Genomic DNA, 21,619 nt, shown 5'->3' on the forward strand with positions numbered 1-21,619 from the left:
CTGCCTCTCGTGCCTGGGCATGAAGCACGCTGAGGTGGCTTTCGTGGATGACTCATGCTCCCATTGCGGGGGTATGACTGTTACAATCTTTAAAGTTCCAGGGGTTGGAACGTAACCGTTAGTTATCAATATTGCTGTGATAGTGGAGATTGTAGAAAGAACCAGGCACAAATAGAGTTTAACCCAATTAAATGGTTTTAATTTCCTCAAGCCGAAGCCACTAAACAGTGTGTGAGCTATATACAATGCATGATTTAAAAAAAAACAACAGTAAGAAGAATACATTAAACTGAGGGGAAAAAGAGGAACGAGGGTGGCGCCAAATCAACAAAAGAAACAAAAACCAAAATAGTCCCTAAACTAAGTTCCCAGAACCCTCTAACCTAACTAACCAAAGAAAAATGTAGAAAACAAACCCAAAATCTTCGGCGTATGCGACGCCACAACTAAACTACACTGACTACAAAACAAAAGTACAAAGAAGGCGCTCACCTCTTACCTAGTGTGTCTTACACTTGTTAACTGCGGGCAATATGTATCCTAGGTCGCGCGATACCCTAATCTGTTCCCCATTCCCCCAGTAAACGAAGAGAACAGTTAACTCTTATCAACGCTCAACTCAGGATCTAGCTAGTGCAAAAAAAAACAAGCATTAGGGTCACACATTCACAACAGAAGAATACAAACTCTAAACACAAGTCTCAACTCAAAACACCTGTACACACACACTGCTACTCAGCGCGGCACGCCGAGAGACCTTTAACCAGCAGCTGTTCTTGAATGGCCCAGCCAGAGCCCTGACTTAAACCCAATTGAGTATCTCTGGAGAGACCTAAAAATGGCTGTCCACCAACGTTTACCATCCAACCTGACAGAACTGGAGAGGATCTGCAAGGAGGAATGGCAGAGGATCCCCAAATCCAGGTGTGAAAAACTTGTTGCATCTTTCCCAAAAAGACTCATGGCTGTATTAGATCAAAAGGGTGCTTCTACTAAATACTGAGCAAAGGGTCTGAATACTTAGGACCATGTGATATTTCAGTTTTTCTTTTTTAATACATCTGCAAAAATGTCAACGATTCTGTGTTTTTCTGTCAATATGGGGTGCTGTGTGTACATTAATGAGGAAAAAAAATTAACTTAAATGATTTTAGCAAATGGCTGCAATATAACAAAGAGTGAAAAATTTAAGGGGGTCTGAATACTTTCCGTACCCACTGTATATATTTTATAATAATGCAATAAACATGATGGATGAAGAAAGTTTAGGTTTATGATTAGATGACACATACATTGCATCTTATCTCTATCAGAACAACAATTTACTTTAAAAGCAACACGGTGCTGTTGTTCAGGACCAAACACATCCATTCAGCTTGTCACTAACCTGCAAAGATGCTATTTATTATACTCCATTTTTGTTCCCCCGTTAAAATCCGTGCTGAAAATCAATGTGGTTAAACTGGCAAGACTCCAGCCACCAACGTAGACCTGCAGGAAAGAGCTGTAATAATTGACACAGCATTGACAAATAAAGCTATGTGTTTTGTGAGTAAACCACCCCTTGTGTCAAAGCGAATAGATAGCGCTTAGTAAGAGTTTAGAGATGACCTTATTTAATCCCGTTTCATCTTGTTAAAAATATACTGCGAGGAGATGCTTGAATATAAAAGTTGTAGTAAAACTCTCTTGAATAATTTGTTGAGATAAATCAGTGCTTCTGATAACATATTTGTTCAATTTTTCATCCATTCTAAATTTTTGCAATTTTAAGATGTTTGCCAGTGAGTCTTCAGTATTATTATATGTTTGAAATGTCCTTCAGCGTGCACTGAGAGTAAAGTGGATCTTGGACTGCCGGGCCCAGCAGGATATTCAGATGTCCTTTTTAAATCCAGCTCTCGATGTAAGGGTTTTTGGGTTCAAGACGACTGCCATTATTTCTTTGATATCGTTATGTTTTTGTATTTGCATAATCAGATCAATCTTTCACCAGTGTAATCCAATATTGAAACGTTGTTTTTGCGCATCATACAGTAAGCAGATGTGTGCTAACTGACTTTGACACCTGTGTAGTTGTTATTGATTGTACCGTGGAACTTAATGAAAGCCGAATTACTCTACAACAAAAGGCGGAATTAAAGTGATAAAAATATGCACCGTTTCTGACAGGTTAACAAGCATCAAGAAATTAGCTGCCACTTTTTGACAGATGCCTTGAAAACACCCCCCTTGAACTCTGAATTGATAAACAGAAGCGTTTCAAGTAAGGCAGTGAAGGGTGTGAAGAATGCATTGACATGGGAACCTGCAGTGCTACAGCGTGAATTTATGAGATAAATCGAGGGTGTGGTGTATTTGAGTTCAATAATCATGTGCTGTTTTGACACGTCTGACGCTTTCATGATACATATGTTCTTTTGTTTCCTTATCGAATGGCTCTTTGTCCTTTTCATCGGGTTCTTCGGGCTGAACATTACCATTCTGCTCTCTCGTATGCTTTGGTCATCATTAATTAAGACGACTCGGTGTTGGCTTATTGACCTCCGTGGCACAGGGGATTTTGATGGGTTGTGAGGAGCTCATGGACTCTGGCCCAAAGCCTATTTTCCCCCCCATTCGGTCATCCACAGTGTTTGATGCATGGCAATTTAAATCCCCTCCTCTAATTAAATGTGATCTGCACTTGAGCTAAATGACATTTTTACAGAAGGCTATCTAGTACCTTCAAGACAAGGTGACATTCCACTTTCCATTATACAGGATTATAACAAGTAGCCGGACTCTCACAAAGTATGGCTTGAGCGCTGGCTCTCCCTGCAAAAATCAGTTATGGTGATGTGCAGGCAGCTTTGAGGAATCAAAGGGATTTGGGACTTAATTCACAGCTTAGCCATTACATCCCAGGTGTCAGCACAATGCAAAGTTCAGCACTAACTCATTAATAAAATAATGTCATCAGTTGTTTCCTGCAGATTTTCTTAAATGCAAGGAATTCCAGTGAATTCTTTCTGTATGGATACTGGTTATAGTTGTACAACATTTAGTTCCGGTCCTTGAATCTGAGCTTTCAAGTTGCGTTCCAGGAGTTCTGCGAAGCACTGGGACTTTTTGTTTGCTTCAGTCAGACTGTCAATGTGTGTATTAGTGGTGGGGATTTTTCAGTCAATCTTTTTGCTGTTTACATTGTTATGTGAATAGGTGGCAATAAATCACCAATCTGACACAAAGTGTATTGTAATACTACTAACAAACAAACAAAAAACAATAATGTCATGGTATTGAAATTAACAGAATAAAATAACAGAATAAAGGTTTAACGTTTATGATCTGATCTAAGTTTTAATTTAGAAGCCTAAAAGAATAATAATGACATATCTCATCCATTCTGCTTTTCACTTCCTGCCCTCCATCTGAATTTTGCATGTCATGAGAATCACGTGATTGCAAAAAAGCTATTCACTGCAGTGGATTAATAAATCTCATAAAATCTCATTTATGACAGCATAAAGAAAGAAGTATTCCGTCAAGCATGTATGTAATTTCCTGATGTTTTGAATGATTGACAAACTACTGTAATGCCTTATCAATTCAACAATGTATAGCTACAGAAAAGATAAGTCAATGTCCTTGCTCTTTCTTGCCTTGAGGCCACTGAATGAGTGAGGTGACAGAACTCGCAATCACTAACAGTATTACTTGTACTCATTTGTTGGAGCTCTTCACTCTGATTGCTGAGTAACTCATCATTTTGAAATTGGCTGCTTGAGCAATTTTTATTTCCAAGTTAACAATGTTACCTCCATTTACAGAGAGGGACAAGAGACTTCAACAAAATAAGAAAAATGCATTTCATATGAAACTTCTCATGTCTTACATGTTTTAAAAATGAGCGTTCTGGCACAGATTTCTTTACAATCAGTGTAGTTTTTACTTGTTCTCTATTAGTAACGTCTTTTAATGCTCCAGAATGATTGAGCTGATACTCGTATCAAAATAAGGCCCTCAGAGAGGAAGTCTACACATGGCAAAAGCATTATAGGATTAGTTCACCCAAAAATGAAAATTCTGTTCATGTTTACTCACCCTAATTTCTTTCCAAACCTATTCCAAATCATTTTCCCTCTGCTGCAGCTCTCAGATTCACATTTATGTACATGCATATTTGTATATGACATGGTGCAGTTAATTGCATTAAATCAGTGAACAATGTAATAATGAATCATTTCCATTAATAATGTAGATAAAACAGATAAATCTATCTATCGTATAGTTTCAGAAGACTTTGAATATAGCATGGAAGTCATATGGACAAATTTAATGATTCTTGTTTTCTTTTTAATTCTTTTAAACTAAACATTTTGTGTTTTGTGAAACAAAGAAAATTATATTTGCAATGGCATGATGGCACTGAAAGAACATTGAGTAAGTGATGACAGAATTGCAGCAGGCGCAATGATATTACGCAGCGCCTGAAATAGGCTTATTGGAAGTTATCTAGCTGGGGACTATTTTCAAGCGCTGCGTAATATCATTGCGCCTGCTGCACCCCATTCGGTCATCCACAGTGTTTGATGCATGGCAATTTAAATCCCCTCCTCTAATTAAATGTGATCTGCACTTGAGCTAAATGACATTTTTACAGAAGGCTATCTAGTACCTTCAAGACAAGGTGACATTCCACTTTCCATTATACAGGATTATAACAAGTAGCCGGACTCTCACAAAGTATGGCTTGAGCGCTGGCTCTCCCTGCAAAAATCAGTTATGGTGATGTGCAGGCAGCTTTGAGGAATCAAAGGGATTTGGGACTTAATTCACAGCTTAGCCATTACATCCCAGGTGTCAGCACAATGCAAAGTTCAGCACTAACTCATTAATAAAATAATGTCATCAGTTGTTTCCTGCAGATTTTCTTAAATGCAAGGAATTCCAGTGAATTCTTTCTGTATGGATACTGGTTATAGTTGTACAACATTTAGTTCCGGTCCTTGAATCTGAGCTTTCAAGTTGCGTTCCAGGAGTTCTGCGAAGCACTGGGACTTTTTGTTTGCTTCAGTCAGACTGTCAATGTGTGTATTAGTGGTGGGGATTTTTCAGTCAATCTTTTTGCTGTTTACATTGTTATGTGAATAGGTGGCAACAAGTGACTGGCTTTACAAGTGAGTTATTTTAATCAGTCATTCAACCCAATTGTTCAGTCGCACTGGTAAATTTAGAAACGTTGAGTCATTTGAATCATTCACTCAACCGATTCATTCAACAATGCTGATTCATTCAGGGATGATGATAGACTCATTAGCTATGTTTCCATCCAAAGATTCGAATTCATCTTATGCGCAAAACTGGAATATCGCATAAAACATTTGCGAATAAAGCACCGTTTCCATCCAACGATACTTCATTAACCTGACTGTCGGCTAGTTACTGTTGCCAAGCAATATGACACATTATAGGAGTCAACTAATGTGAGTGTGCGTATCTGCTCTTTTACTTTCTTAAAACATAGCTTATCAAGATTTTAAAGCAGAAATACAGTGGGTACGGAAAGTATTCAGACCCCCTTAAATTTTTCACTCTTTGTTATATTGCAGCCATTTGCTTCAACAATGCTGATTCATTCAGGGATGATGATAGACTCATTAGCTATGTTTCCATCCAAAGATTCGAATTCATCTTATGCGCAAAACTGGAATATCGCATAAAACATTTTAGCACCGTTAGCACTGCGAATAAAGCACCGTTTCCATCCAACGAGTCAAAGAGAACAAAATTGTCACTTCCTGGTAAACTGACACTAAATATCACTAAGAAAACTAGCAGAAGAATATAATAATTTTCATATATGATAAATTACTTGCACCTTAGAGCGAGCAAACGAAACACAATAAATGCAGTCACTGCTTTCGGTGGTGGATGCCAGCTGTTTGGGAACGCAGTCGTTTGTGTAAGATAATTATACAGAAATACTTTGACGACAGACTCAGGCATTTCAGAATGACCATAACAACATATAGATGCTGTGAACGAGATCGGTCCGGTGCTAGTCAAGTTATCCCGTCTCATAGCGCAAAGTCACATGACTTTTTCGATGTGCATGGAGGAATTTATTTGGTAAATGTGTTTCCGTCGTAGATTATGTGCATTTTTTCTTATCGGATAAAGTTAATCCTACTCAAATGTGTGCATACGTTTTTTATTCTAAAATGCACATCTTGGAGTTTCCATCAAGTGTTTTTTTTTATGCGATATTCCAAAATGCACATAAAAATAGGTGGATGGAAACAGAGCTATTGGATCATTAATTCTTTACTCAACCAATTTGGTTGCAGCATTTCTGCTGTAAATTTCTTTTGAGCTGTTTTCACTGGTTGAGCAAAATGAGACAAAGTAACTGTGGTCGTTGTGTCTAAAATTTAAGTTAATATAAATGTTTTGTTTGTTGAACTGTTTATGAAAGCGGTATCACACTATTGTGCTGCCATCTTGTTAGGCTAATAACTTCTCAGAAGTGGTCCAAGCCAATTTTGGAAGTTATAATGTAATGTTTTCTAATTAGTAATGGCAATTTTTGAGTTTCACCCTAAAGAGGGTCTTTGGGACACTCACTGCTTTTCCTTACTTGTTGGACTGTTGTATACTACTTGTGGTATCACTGTGTTGCTTTGCAACACACAAAGCTGAATGTTCGTGCTTTTAATGGAAATAATTTGTTTGCATAGAAAAAAATAAATATACAACCTATGCCTGGCCTTTTTTTTTGTGAAACACAAGTTAGATGTTTAGCACTAACACTATGCATTAAGCAGTTCAAAAGTGTTCAACATTCAATATGTGCAGTGTTGAGCAGCTCCAGGAAAATGGTTGAGATCCACTGGCATAAAGAGAGCAGTCATTAGTAATAAAGTTATAGAAGAGATTTAAATTTCACTACATGATGGAAACATCCATCTAGAAAGCAGATCATGTTCATATGACAATGTCCCTTAGGTGGATTAATACTACTACCATAAAACTCAGCTAATACCACTCACTCACCCCTGAGCAGTTATGTAGAGGATTTTCAGTACATTCAGCACATTGAATGAAAAATGCATTTTGTGCATGACTCATTGAGTATTGTTCACTTCTCTTCTTGAGAGATCCATTTTTATCTTTCAAGTGGGGTGGCCCTAATGACCATGTATATATAGGAAGACCGGAACTATTATGGCAGTCAGTGGATTTTCCCTGTTGGAACATTCAGATGAGAAAATTTTGTAGAAAGCGATGCTGTCTACACTGGATGCGGCTCGATGCGAAACGACAACATATATGGTGTGTAAGGTTGCAAGTAAATAAGTGTGGAATTGCACTGTCTGTTTGCTTATGTGCATCAATCGGAGTGTAAAATAGTGAGAGATGTTGAAGCAGGTGAAAAGCATTTGGTTAATGGGGAATATTGACCTATTGTGCGTCTTGTTGCTGAGCCCCCTTGATATAATGATTGACAGGTTGGGGGCATGATCGGCTCGAAATGCATTTTCAAATCCACAATCCACATTGACTTAAACTACATTATCATGGGGTATTTAATGAAAATGCAATTGAAACGTCTTAAGTGTAAGTGTCAATGCATTTAAGAAAAATAAAAGACATTTAAATCAACTTTTTGCTACCCTTTTGCTGCACATTTGGCTCAGAATGCATTTGGAAATTCGCACTGCATTTTGCTACAATTATCAGGATGAAAATGCCATCTCAAGTGTCCTACACGTAAGTCTAAATACATTTAGGAAGAATGGCATTTAAATGATAATTTTGCTGCAGTTTTTGCTTGGACATGTTAAACGTATCTAATCAATTTGAGTAATACAATTTCATTTTAATTTTGCAACTTATAAAGCGTTAAAATGTGTTTTTAATTTACATATTAAAACTAGTGTAGAAAATGGCAAATGTAAATTATATAATTGAATTTTTATTTTCATTTTGTACTAAATGTTGCACATATGTATGGGAAAATGTAAATTTAAATACAGAAATACATTGCCGTTTTACATATTGCATTGTCATTTTGCATATTGCATTTCAAAATTAATTTTGCTACCCATATGCTTCCATAAAGTTTGTCTTCAAAGGGCAATGCTGTATCTGCTAGGCTGTATTATATTCACATGCTCAGTGACATATAAAGAACTCATGTTAAAGGACAAGGCAATCTTGACCCTGTACTTTTTTACATGGCCATGTTACACAAAACAGTGATTTACAAATCTTTTTTTTTTTTTATCACCAAGGTTTGGCATGTGCAAAAACAAACCCATCGTATTCCATAGTTCATTATCTACGGTAAGAAAATATAGCCTATTTTTAAGCATATTTACACAAGTCTTGCATGCGTCCTAATTGGCGTATAATATAAAGAGTGTTGCAGGAGTCTTATGTGTAATATTTTCTCACATAATAGTGACCTCTGAAAAGCCTCAGCAAGAATTAATGCTTAACATGATGGCACATTCCCAGTCACTGCAGATTTAGGGTTGGCAATACCATTAGCACATTTGCAAGCCTTTGGAACAGAGAAAAGCAGCAGTGTGCCGCCAGTGCAGTCAGCAGGGAAGATCAATGAAGGACAAGCGCGTTTAGTAGCTGGGACCGAGAACCACATTCTCTCTTGCATTGCTTGTAACATGAAATCAACTCTGTAAGCTCCTGACATTTTTCCATATATGGCACAGACGGGGTCGTATTCACTCCAGCGGTGTAATTCATTGGGAGATGAGCATCGGGTGTCCAAATGTTCATGATTTGATGGGAGGGTCCCACACGGTTCAAGCTAAGTGTCGGGAGTTGATCAGAAATCAGGTTTTAAGTTGATGATACTCCAAGACAGAATAATTCTCTCATCAGACATCATTTTTTAACCTAACATGACTGGGCTTAATATGGCTAGTGTGTGCAGATCCAATTTCGGTGGCTTTGCTGGAATCCAATTTCCAGCGGCATCTCGCTTTGTGATAGCAGAGCTAGTTGAAGGTGTGATAAATTCAGCTTGATAAGAACAACTAATGACGGACTGGTAGAGGGAAGAAGATGATTATGCTTTACATACTAACCTTGGCTGCCAGGGCCTGTCCTTTAATGACAGCATAATTCAGCGTTCACCTTGGGAAGCTGCCATGGATTTTAGTTTATGAGGTCACCTGCATAACCTCAATCATTCAAGTACAAGCTCTGTCTTTGCATCAGTGGCTCTCTCATTCCTGTTTTTAAGCAAAGGCTTGTGCCACTGATGCCCCGCTGACTTCATTTCTCCTTTTCTCTTTATTCTAAACCCTCTTTCTCTTCATTCGAATTTAAAAGTTCCCGGCTTGTAAAACCAGTGTTAGTGTATTGAACAGATTTAGCGGCTTGTCATTTATTTTGTTTATTTGATTTTACTTTATTGGATTTGCTGGCTTCTGTCCTTAAATGATTCATTATTTCAAAGTTTAGAGTTCAGAGTTAATTGTCTACATTAATGTAGCATTTATATTAATTAATTTGTCAGAATTATATATAGGGCTCCATTTATTTAGACCGTAAACACAGTAAAACTGAGAAATATTATTAAACAAAAAGGTAAAAATCTAAATTAATTATAATGCTATATAACATTCTACACTGAATAAAAAATTCATAGAAACAGTTTTCACTCAAAAATTGCTAGTAAATTTCACAAAGGGTTACAAAGAATCAGCAAGTAACCATTGAATTAAATGTTACATTTTGAAGTAAAAAGACTGAAATAGTATTTTCAGGGAAAATGTAGCTACTCCAATCGTTTTTACAGTGTTATATGCAGATTTGGTGCTCAAAAAATATTTATTATTATTATAAATGTTTAAAACTGTTGTGCTGCTTAATATTTTTTTTCTTTTTTTATGGAAGCCATGACAGAGTTTTTTTTCGAATTCTGTCATGAATCGAAAATTCAGAAGAACAGTATTTATTTGAAATATAAATCTTTTGTATCATTATAAATGTCTTTACTCTCACTTTTGATCAATATAATGCATCTTTGCTGAATAAAATAATGAATTTATTTCAAATATAAGTTTAAAACAGTAGGTTCTTTTATTTAGAAATGTAATTGTTCATTGAAAGCATGAGTAGTCAAATCTCAAGTTCACACAGGTGCCCTATAGCACTACACAATTTTTCTATTATTATTAATTATTATTAATATCTACTTACTAATCAGTTCAACCCTAACTAGCTTCTTGTTGTGAAATGTTTTGAATGAAAATCAGTGTTTATGTATATGTATGCGTGTGGGTGTGTGGATGTATAATGTATATGATGTATGCTTTTAATAACAGTATTTCGATTAAAGCTTGTTGTAAACCTTCTGTAGAAGGAGCCAAGTTTTTGAGCTCCACCAGCCTCATAGTTCACTGATATGTGAAGTAACTTCTACTGCCACCTCATATTTTGCAAGCTCTTTTTGTATAGGACAAAGTGTCCCGTGGGATTTGCATTATTAAAGCACTTTGTTGTGCTTTACTTGTTTTCATTCCGGAGAATGTATTATCCCGTGGTGTGCGAAGGGGTAAAGTAGCACAGATATGTTAAAAGGCACCATCAGCCTTCAACCAAAGCATAGGGAGAGGACGCTTTACTCTGCAGACATCACAGATGGCACATCTGTGAAACAGTACATGAGACGATGCGAGCGGCAGAGGAAGTATTCCAGATAACCTCCACAACCCCTTTATTTTGCTTTATGCCGGATCACTTTATGATAGTGCCTAGCTTGCATATTCCCTCAGGGAAAGGCTTTTCTGTCTGTGGCACTTGTCAACATTGACATCTATGCACAGATCACAAAGGGGCTTTAGTTCTAATGCCGCAAGTGTGCGTGGCACAGTGACATTGCTGCGTATGCATTATTTTTTTTTTTTTTATGTAGCAATTTCTTGCCCTTGTCTCCATTCCCTTTAGAATCTCAAACTTCAGACACTCGGCTGATTCACTGCTGCATTTTTAACAAATCAGAACTAACAACTTTGTTAAATCAAATTCACATCCCTTTTACCTTCTTTGTTTTCCATCCACTAAGTCAAAAGATGTTTTACAGCAACTAATGCATTTTTCAAGTAGCTGTTTTTCAGACTGTTTGTTCCTTTTTGTTAAGGACCACTTTAATGCTAATGTGAAATAGCTCTCCGAGAAATCACTGCAAGGTCTGACATGCCTTGCCAGTTCAGCTCTCTGGGCCTGTCACTGTTCCCGATGCTGTAGACAGCAGAAGAGCTTTGTGAGACATTGGAAAAGCTTGGTGTGTGAGAACGTCATGCTTGTCCTAGACCAGCTGTCCATGACGAGGTCTTAAAAGATACAGGCAAGAATGAGCAATTTAGATATTTTCAGAGTGAAAGACGTTGGTATATTTATTTATCAATTTCTTTTTTTTTCTTTTTTTTTTTTTTTGCATGTAGTTATTGAATAGTTACAAATTCAACACATCAATCTGCAAGATATATTAGCGATATTACAGTTAAATGGACAAAAAATACACATTGCACAATCATTTATGTAAGTTATGCATGCTATTTATATATGCGTATGAATGCATCTTTCATCATTTTGAGGAACCTGTCAAGTGGTCTAACAAACGATTTTGAAATGCCTCAGATTAAATTAAGAAAATTAGTGGAGATGCTGTAGACGGTATGGAAAAATTGCTGCTCCAGACATGCATATGGACTGCAGGATCCACACTATTCATTTTTCCTGTGTCACTACATTGCCACCTAGTGATGGTCACTCGCTTACCTTTTTGTCCGAAAAGATCAAAAATGATCTGAGATTGAGAAAATACTGCTGGCAAAACATTCCCTGAAAGTTGCTACTCAGCATATGATGCAGTGCATTTAAAAGTAGTATGGTGGAGATTTTATCAATATAATTCAAATAGGAATGTGGGGTATTGTGAAAAGCATCATCTGCAGTGATTGAAACTACTCAGAAATGCAGCCTGTTGAATTTTGCATTATGCTCAATGTAATAAACACCACAAATAGACTTGTTTTCTTTGCCGAAGTTACACAGTAACTTGAATTGTAATACATTTTTAATCTGCGAAGTGTATTAATTGACACAGTAGGTTATTACTTGACAAACTGCATTAAACGTGATTATCGATGCAAGGTTGACATAATAATGTATTATGAATGACGCGCTGCATGAGATATTAATTTGTCAGCTAGGACCACATATTTGAATGTCTGATGCAAAGTCGAATTAAAGAAATGTTGGTTGAAGTTAGATTTCCTATGTTTTTTGGGCATTTAAATGCCGAAAACAAGTTCTAAAGGCCTAATGTGAATACCAAAAGGCCCCCAGTGTATAGTGTCTCTTTTAATATCTTCAGAGTTGTGGATGTGTTTGTAAGACTTGCCTAGCTTAACTTAAGAAACAACCTCAGGGATTTTTCGTGTCCAATCAATAGTCTAGTCATCAATCGGAACTGGCTCATCCCTGCTTGCTTGTGCTTGATCAACAGTTTACATGCACAAGGGACAAGGCCTTTGCTTAAATTCCACCCCCGGCAAAGTGAAAAGTAGGAAAAAATAGTCCAGTCCTTAGTGGGCTCCTCTTGTCAGTGGGCCCAGAACAATATTCCCCCATCCATCCATCCTCTTGATGCAGACCCATGACCTGAGATGCGCTATCTGCGACAAAGTTTTTCTGATGGAAACCAGCATAGCAGCATCAAGACATATTAATTTCTGAGTCATACTTTTGTGCGTTTTTTCATTTATTGACTTATTTGCAGTCTCCTCATATGATTTTAATTGCAATGCCACAGAAGCAAGAAATCTTAGGTGATGAATCAGATCAAGCAATTAGATGTTGCTATGGTTGCAAGACACAAGTTAACATGCGCAAGACCAAGTTAGTCACATCATCCAAAAGGGGGGGGGTCTAGCTTTCTGGAAGACACAGCTCTCGGAATAATAATAACCATCACAATGTCACAATGTATGGTGTCATTACATTGTCGAATGTAAGAAGAAATCAAAAGCCTGATAATATCATGCAATGTTACTGTGAATTTTGAATCATGCACAGTTAGATGCAATCTAATCCTTATAAGCTTTTGCAGAAGCAGCATCATGTCCATTGAAACTGAAGGAGCGTGTGCGCCCTAAGAATTTTCATCCAAATGGATTTTAAATGCATGTTTGTCTAGAACACTGTGTCAGAAATCACCCATTCACGTCTAAATTAGGTCAGCCCAAACCAGTCTCATTTTCTACAGATCATTGCTTTCGAAAAACTGAACATTTTGTCATCATCTACCCTTGCTCATTTTACTTGATACTTGCCACAGAATAAAGCTGTTTAACATATCTTATGTGTTTATTAATGAACTAATAAGCTGTGCCGTTTATTTATTTTTAATTAGTCATGTCTTATCTTGCCTGTAAGCAAGTGAGCCAGGACTGCCATTGGTTTCCTCTCAAAAAAAAATAAAAAATACATGATGTACCTTATAATTTGTCATTTTTTGTGGTTGAGAACATCTCATGATGTTGTTAATGAAAATCCACACTCTACAGTTCAAGAAAACGTTTTTCCTTCTTTATTTCTTCCTTACAGACTGCAGCTGGTTGCACAGACTAAGCAACCTAATTGGACAACTTTATAAGCTGAAGTTCACCTGGTAATGTAAGAAGTGTAACAGTGCTGCGACAAATGTTCTTGCACCTTTGGCTACAGATGAGATGAGAAAAGACACATTCGTGAAGAGACTCGATTAGAGTTGTGTTTTATCCAAAATAACCACCATCTCTGCACTCAAATTCCTTGTGCTCTTTAATTTATTATAAAGTAATATCAAATAATATGATATGATTTACATTCTTATTGTAGGTACAAATATCTCTAAGTACATTAATTATTCACAAACACATTTAAATTGATTAAACAAAGGCTTAAAATATCATAATGTTTGTCTTTGCTTAGAGGAATATTCAGAGTTCAATACAGCAACACACACACACCAGAATAAAGCTGTTCATTTCTATATAATAAAAAGGCATGTGATCACTGCCTGTCATGGGAGTTGCAGTTTTTTATTATTATTATTATTATTATTATTATTATTATTATATAACATTTGATTAATGTATTTTTAGAAATATATTTAATTATATTATTGTATTTTATATAGGTTATACTTTATTTAAAAAAAAATAAAATAAATAAATTTCCGCTGAACACAATATATTTTGTTTTTGAGCAACATACAGAATATTAGGAACAGATGTTCTTGCACCTTTGGCTACAGATGAGATGAGAAAAGACACATTCGTGAAGAGACTCGATTAGAGTTGTGTTTTATCCAAAATAACCACCATCTCTGCACTCAAATTCCTTGTGCTCTTTAATTTATTATAAAGTAATATCAAATAATATGATATGATTTACATTCTTATTGTAGGTACAAATATCTCTAAGTACATTAATTATTCACAAACACATTTAAATTGATTAAACAAAGGCTTAAAATATCATAATGTTTGTCTTTGCTTAGAGGAATATTCAGAGTTCAATACAGCAACACACACACACACTAAATTAATGAATAAAAACAATACAGGCTCTTGCATTCAAAGTAAATGGGGCCAATTTTGGAGGATTTAAGAGCAGAAATGTGAAGTGTATAATTTTATAAAAGTGCTCACATGAATCCTTCTCTTAACATATGTGTTATTTGGGCCCTGAAACCGTTTAATTGATTTTTTTCACCGTTTTAGGGCTTATTGTGTTGCATTGCACAGTTAAAAAATATATAACTTTATGCGAAAATATAAGTGATTTATTTCCACACTAAAATCATAACAATTTTAACACACTGTAAATAAAAAAGTAATAAATTATTTTAGGAGTTCAAGAAAATACTATTTCAGTAGTTCTACTTAAAAATGTCATGTTTAAGCCTGTGTGTTATACTTGCCATTTTTTGTAATTATTAGTGAAGTTTACTTGCAATTTCTAAGGAACGGTGTCTAGTTTAACAGATTGGCTCCATTCACTTCCATTGTGAGTGGCTCACTGTAACCCAGATGTTTGCTTTTCTTTTTAAAGAAAAGGAGGGACAAGTGGAAATAGATTTTTGTGATAATCAACTTTACGCCACAAATTCTGTCGACTGGGTTTGACTTGTATCGAACCCAGAATATTCCTTGAATATGCTCATGAAAAGTTTTGCTAATAAGCGCGTCCTCTTCAATAGCGCAATCCTCCATCTGTGTGTAGAAGGAGCACAGGCTACATCAATACCACATCACAGATCTGCTCTATTGATGTGGCAGCCAGTGTAAAAGTGAAAGAGGGGAAACGGGGACCTGTCATTAGGGCTTAACATAAAAGTAGCGAAATTGAAATAATTCAGTTTTGCTTATGAAGGACATAAAGCTGTGCGAGAAGAATATCACAGGTGTCAGCGAGCTCAGAGGCGGCAGCTAAAGCATTGAGAAGGGTAAACTACAGAAATAGAACGCTAGTAAGACTACTGCAGCATGCAAATTAATTGATAATGGGTCTTTAGTAACACACTATAGCACGGACAGAAGGGTAATCATGTTTTTATTCAGCTCAGCGGAGTATTTGCATAGATTGCAGCTCGCTTTTCCCGCCAGAATTCCATGTTCCAGCACGGAGGCACTTAGGCTTGCCATTTAAACGCTAACCTAATGGGTGAAGATAAATGACCTCTACGTTTTGAACTTGGCCACACCGCCTACGGCAAGAGGGGAAAGTTGTTGTTTGTCTCCAACAACAGCAACAACAACTGCGTGTCCTTGTTTTTCTCCAAGCGGTTCAATTTATGGTCGGACTCATACTTTGGTGCGGTTGTTAAATCATCCTTATAAATTAAACAGCAGGTGCTAATTGAGGAAGGGAAAAACGCACCCATAATTATTAGCATCCAGCAGAGACACATGTCGGAGGACAGGCATCGGACGCTCTGCTGCCTTGACAAATAAAAGCAAGTCGAAAGTAACTGCTGTCGTGTATGTCAGCAAATACAGGTTGAATTTGAAAGGCATAGCATTTTCTTTATCACTTTTCCTCAAATAAGTGGATTTGCTGTCTACCTTTGTATTAGCAATAGAGTAGTGCAAGTGAGCAGGGCAGATATGAAGCGACACATCAATTTATGTACTTCCAAAGCAGAAGCTGGCCATTTTTGATGGTGAAGTTGATTGCATATTGTAGGATTGGCTGTACCTTTACCGCTCGGATGTCTCGATCTATTGTACTGTGTCGCCAGTATAAACTGATTTAACGAACATCTGGTTTTCAAAGTGTGCCTAATGATGTCACATTCATCTTACTCTAAATGGCTTAAGTGCATGTAATTATATTTTTAATTAACCATGAATCTGTTTCTGTCAATTGCAGCAATTTGTCATTTTCTAATGAAATATACAGTGCGATGTGAGACGGGATGCATCAAATGCAGTCAAATTAAATAACATATCTATTTCCTCGGATCAGCTTAGATTTTTTTTTAGGCATGACAGTGAAAAATTTAATAGGTCCTCATCTGTTTTAGCTTCTGAGGTTTCTTAGTAGGTGGCAATTTGATTACCTCAAGACTAAATTGCCTTTTCCTTCCAATCTTGTTCAAAATGCAAAACCAACTGTGTTACTTTGAAATAAAACATTAAAATTAACATAATCTTTTAATGCACCAATTGACACTTTTGTTACTTCTCCAAAGTGGAAGCATATGTTTTGACATAAATGATGAGTTGCACGCATCAGTCAGACAGTCGTTTCGTCTCCTCGCTGCTCCTTTGATAGTCTTTTTTGTCCGATGGATCGCTAATTCCTCATTAAAAATGATGAGCTTCTTCATCACCTTGCTTTTGAAAAGGTTACTCCTTAGCCCAGAGGAGCAGAAGGGAGTCCTTCGCCTCCACCTGACAGCTTTCTCCCAGGTTTGCTCATATTGATCAGGCACTTCAGGTTGCCTTTCCTCCATTTGAACCCAATGTGGCGTCTGCAGTGCGGCATACTAAAATGATGTATAATCAATGATTCATAGCACCAACCTGGCTTGTGCAAAGCCATCAGAATTATACAGTACCATAGGCGCTGACTTCATGCGGAAAAGACCTGGCACCATCAACAAAAGGTGGATAAAATGCGATTCTTAGTCCGTGTTAAGGTATGGTTTAAGAAGAACAAAAAGACATACACACATCATTGGGGTGTATGTGTACTATTTTTAAGTTTGTATGCAACTAATTTGAAATGCTCTGTCTGTCTGTCTGGTCGGTAAGATTTATTCATGTTTTTGAAAAAAAGTATTATTTGCCCACCAAGTCTGCATTTATTTGGTCCAAAATATAGTTAAAAAAACAACAAAAAAAACAGGAATATCGTGAACTATTATTGCAATTTAAAATTAGGGCTGCACGATAAATCGCATGCGATATTTAACGCGTATCTTGTCAGTAAAGCCGGTTCTTTAATCAGCGGTAAATCTCCATCACCTGGGGGCTTTCACATTGAGCAGCATTAACTACACAGAGCCGTTGTTCACTGACATCTATCTATTCTTCTAGATACTACTGTTCTCAAAGTTTCCAATCTGAAGTCAAATTATCTGATGATGAATGTCTTATACACATGAAATGTCTTTATTGTAAGAGTTCTGACACACGGCAGAGCTACAAACATCTGTATCAAAAATAGAATTGTCCTTGAGGATGAAAAATTAGTTCATCTTATTTCAGCTACTTGTGTGGGAGAGCCGTAATTGAAAAAGTTAAGTTGTTAAACTAGTTTGCAACACATACTGTGTGTATATGAGAGAGAGAAAGCGGGAGAGAGAGAGTCAGAGTCAGATTTAGTCTCGTAAATTGAATCAGGTCAACTGTATCATCACGAATACAATTTGGGCCATTATATCTCTATTCTTTGCCACTGGACAGAGGGGTAAAATAGCTCTATAATGGTTAGAAAATGATGTAGAAAGCAAGGGGCATGAAGATGTGTCGAGCATGACTCCAGACATGAGTGGAAATAGTGAAGTACAAACAGATATAATTCCTCCTCTACCTCTTTAATCATTTCGCCTCATTTTAACAAAGAATCCGTTAATAATGTCATAGATATTTAGAGTGTGCTTTGATAAATGAGATCCTGCCCCCTCTGTCTGGTGGGATTCCCATCCTCTTCTGAAACAATTATTAATACAATATTGCCGCCTGCTCTCAAAAGGACTTCACATGTACTAGTATTAATTACAAGTGGGAAATTACTTTGTTCATCAATCAAATAATTTTCCTCAACTTGTCAAAAGCAATGCTGTCGCACTATGCATGAAGCCCCCTCTGCTTTGTTAACGGCGCTATTGTTTTGACGGAGAGTGAATGGAAAGCAGCTGGCTCTTGTTCGTCTGGTTGTCATGAGTTGCTCAGCCACCCTGCGGAGGCAAAGTTCACTTAAAAACCCCAAACAGAGCGGAAACAAATTATCACATCAAGGTAGATTAATAGCACGTGCTACGGAATAATCATTGCTGCTTTGAACGCGAGAGACATCTGTGACAAATGCTTGAAGATCTTACAGATCAGCCTTCCCTGTACTCACTGAGCAAGCTCTGTGTAAAGGGCAACTCAGACTACAAATCGTGCTGTTCTGTTTCTTGGATGTGCTGATTTGCGGGACGAATTCACAAAAAAGATGCATTGTTTTTGTGGCAGTATTTTAGCGCAAAACTTCACTGCCATAAGGAACAGTCACACTACATTTTTTGTTCCATTAACTTCCATTAATATAAATACGTTCATGCGAATTTTGCAGCATTCCAAAGCTGGAACTGCCTGAGCAACCAATAGATTAGCGTGGCATTTTAGCTGAATTAAAAGAACGCAAACTTTAAATCTGCAGGATTGGAGCGTTGCAGTAATGTGAAGTAGATTACATGTTTTTACATGTTGCATGTATTCTATGTAAAATTATTTTTAAAAATGCTGGAGAGTGTGACAGCATATTGCAACAATTGTCTGTAGAAATTTGACATGCACAAAATGTAGTTTTATTCGCAAACCACTTTCAATATAGCACAAGATTATTTTGCTGAATCACTGAATCACAATTGCGAGAGAAATATTTGTATGAAACAAATGCTTTAAAACCAAGCAGAAGCTTCTGCCAGCTGGTGGGTGGGACTAATTCACAAGCAGTAGTCCTATTGGCCAGTGCTCACCTTTCAGCATCCGCTTTTTGTTTTCAGCTAATAACATTGCACCAACACAGGATTTTTATTTTTATTTTTTTTTGAGAGCAAAGGCTGAGAAACACTTGCAAGTTTTAACTTGCTCGAAAATATGACGATACATATGACGATATGTTAAAAAACTTTAACAACACTTTCGATTGGTTCAAATATTGACTTGTATCTTATCAAGATACAATGTTATAGATAGTTTGTACTTGAACTCCCCCTGAATTGGGACACAGCTATTATTTGTGGCCGAAAGTGCACACGGCGTGGCGTTTTTGCTACGAGTAGAAACTAACTTCTGTCTTGTAATCTCTCAGAAGGTTTAACATGGTAATGTACATGACAATGTTAATGTGTCTGGTCTTGGCGGAATAGATCTACTATGCTACTTCTGATACAGTAGAGCAAGTACCAAGACTGCCAATACATCCACAGACATGCTGCTGTGAGCATGTAAGAAATACTGCTGCTGCACATATATATGAAATAACCCCCATATATAACATACATGAAATCACCCCGCAGCAGATCCATACAGGTGGAGCTGGTGAAGGTGGAGGGTTTCTGAGGCATGCTGCAACTGCTACAGCAAGCACTAGCCAAGTATTTGAATGTACTTGGCTAGTACCCCCCCCACCAAAAAAAATACACAATTTCTATCTTGGGGGACCTCTTGCTTAGGGCCCCGCAAAACTCTTACACGCCCCTGAGTATGTTCCATGTAGTATGAACGTATGTAATATGAATGGAATCAGGCCTTTATACATCCATCATGTCGTTATGTGACCTACAGTGTCAGTCGCTTTGCTGCCATTTACAGATGGCCTCATGGGAATCAGATTGGAATCAGTGCACTTCAGAATCTCAACAGAAGGAATAGGTCATCCTTTACTTTTTGCCTATTGTTTTATGAACGCTATGCATTTAGACATACTGCTCATTTCACATAAAGGCTACTGCTTTTCGCCTACTATATAGAGTAGGGAAGTGTCTTATTATACCACCAGCATAATAATTCTTGTTGTGCTTAATAAAATATAGCATTTTCATTCATACACGGTCGCAACAATGTACTAATTCAAATTATTTAAGCTCTACTTGTGAAAAATGCTTGATTACAGGCACAAAATTTTGGGCATTGTTTATGGAGTTACGTGATTTGCATAATTCTTTTAGAGAATCGGGTTAAAACAATGCAGAGAGTGTGCAAATAAACAATGCTATCAGCAGTCCTACTTCATTCTTAGTGAAAAGTCTACAACTGGAAGTTTCAGTAGTCAGTCTCATTATATGTATTTGCATTTGTATCAAGATCACAGAGCTTTGTGGCTTGACTGTATATCTTAACTGTAATGTAGCGAATTGTATTGTGACTTTTTTTTTTATATTTCTCTGTATGCAATAAAATGAAATGCTTCATCCGCACTGCTTTGATCACTAAACATGCTACTTCAATGACTACAGAGGAGTTCTGCTTGTCGTTAGTAAAATTTTGTGTCAACAAAACTTCAGTTAACAAGAATTTCTGATAAGGGCTCTTAAAAGAGGAGATGAGCTGTACACAGTGCTGTGAAATTCACCTTAGCAGTTTGTTTTTACTTTTCCTAACAATCAGAAATATTCATAAAACAAGTAACATTCTTATCTCAGTATTGTTCATGTTAGCCCTTGTTTTTCTTCCCAGATTACATTTAAAATCACGAATGCTTCTAAAATAGATTAGTCTAGAGCTACTGCGTGATACATGGAACCATTTTCAAGACGCTGTTTAAGAAATATGTCTTGCTCTCCTCAACCTTGCACTCGCTGAAACACAGTGAATAAGATGTAGGCTCTTGTGGATATATGTTTGATGAAATTGACACACATTATCGATTTTCCCTTCCGAGAAAATACACAATGTACAGTCTAACATGTTAGCTGGAGAAGTAAAGAGATTTAACTTTCAGCAAGCACCGCTCACACAGCCAGAACATAGTTGGCACAATGTTTCTTAGGATGCAACCACTGTCTATTTATTTCACCTGGAGCAAAGACTGATATTGCTGCATTTGCATATACATGCATTCGTAAAGATCCAATCAGACATCAAGGTGCAAACACAATTCCAGAATTCAAAGCTTAGACAGGGCTTTGTGAAACAAATGCACATAGCCTGGGGTGCTGGGGAAGCAGATAAAGCGACTAACTGTATCTAGCTGATATGACTGAGTGAACATTATTCTTTAAAAAAAAAGATGGTTGGCATTTTTAGGTAAAAAAATTGTAGGTGTTTTTTAACACGTTTGGACATGTTTGTCCTGTGGACTTTTAGAAAATAATTAATTCTCACTAGTTTAT

The sequence above is a fragment of the Sinocyclocheilus anshuiensis genome, unplaced genomic scaffold, assembly GCF_001515605.1.
Source record: "Sinocyclocheilus anshuiensis isolate Anshui unplaced genomic scaffold, SAMN03320099.WGS_v1.1 scaffold235, whole genome shotgun sequence".
NCBI lineage: Eukaryota > Metazoa > Chordata > Actinopteri > Cypriniformes > Cyprinidae > Sinocyclocheilus > Sinocyclocheilus anshuiensis.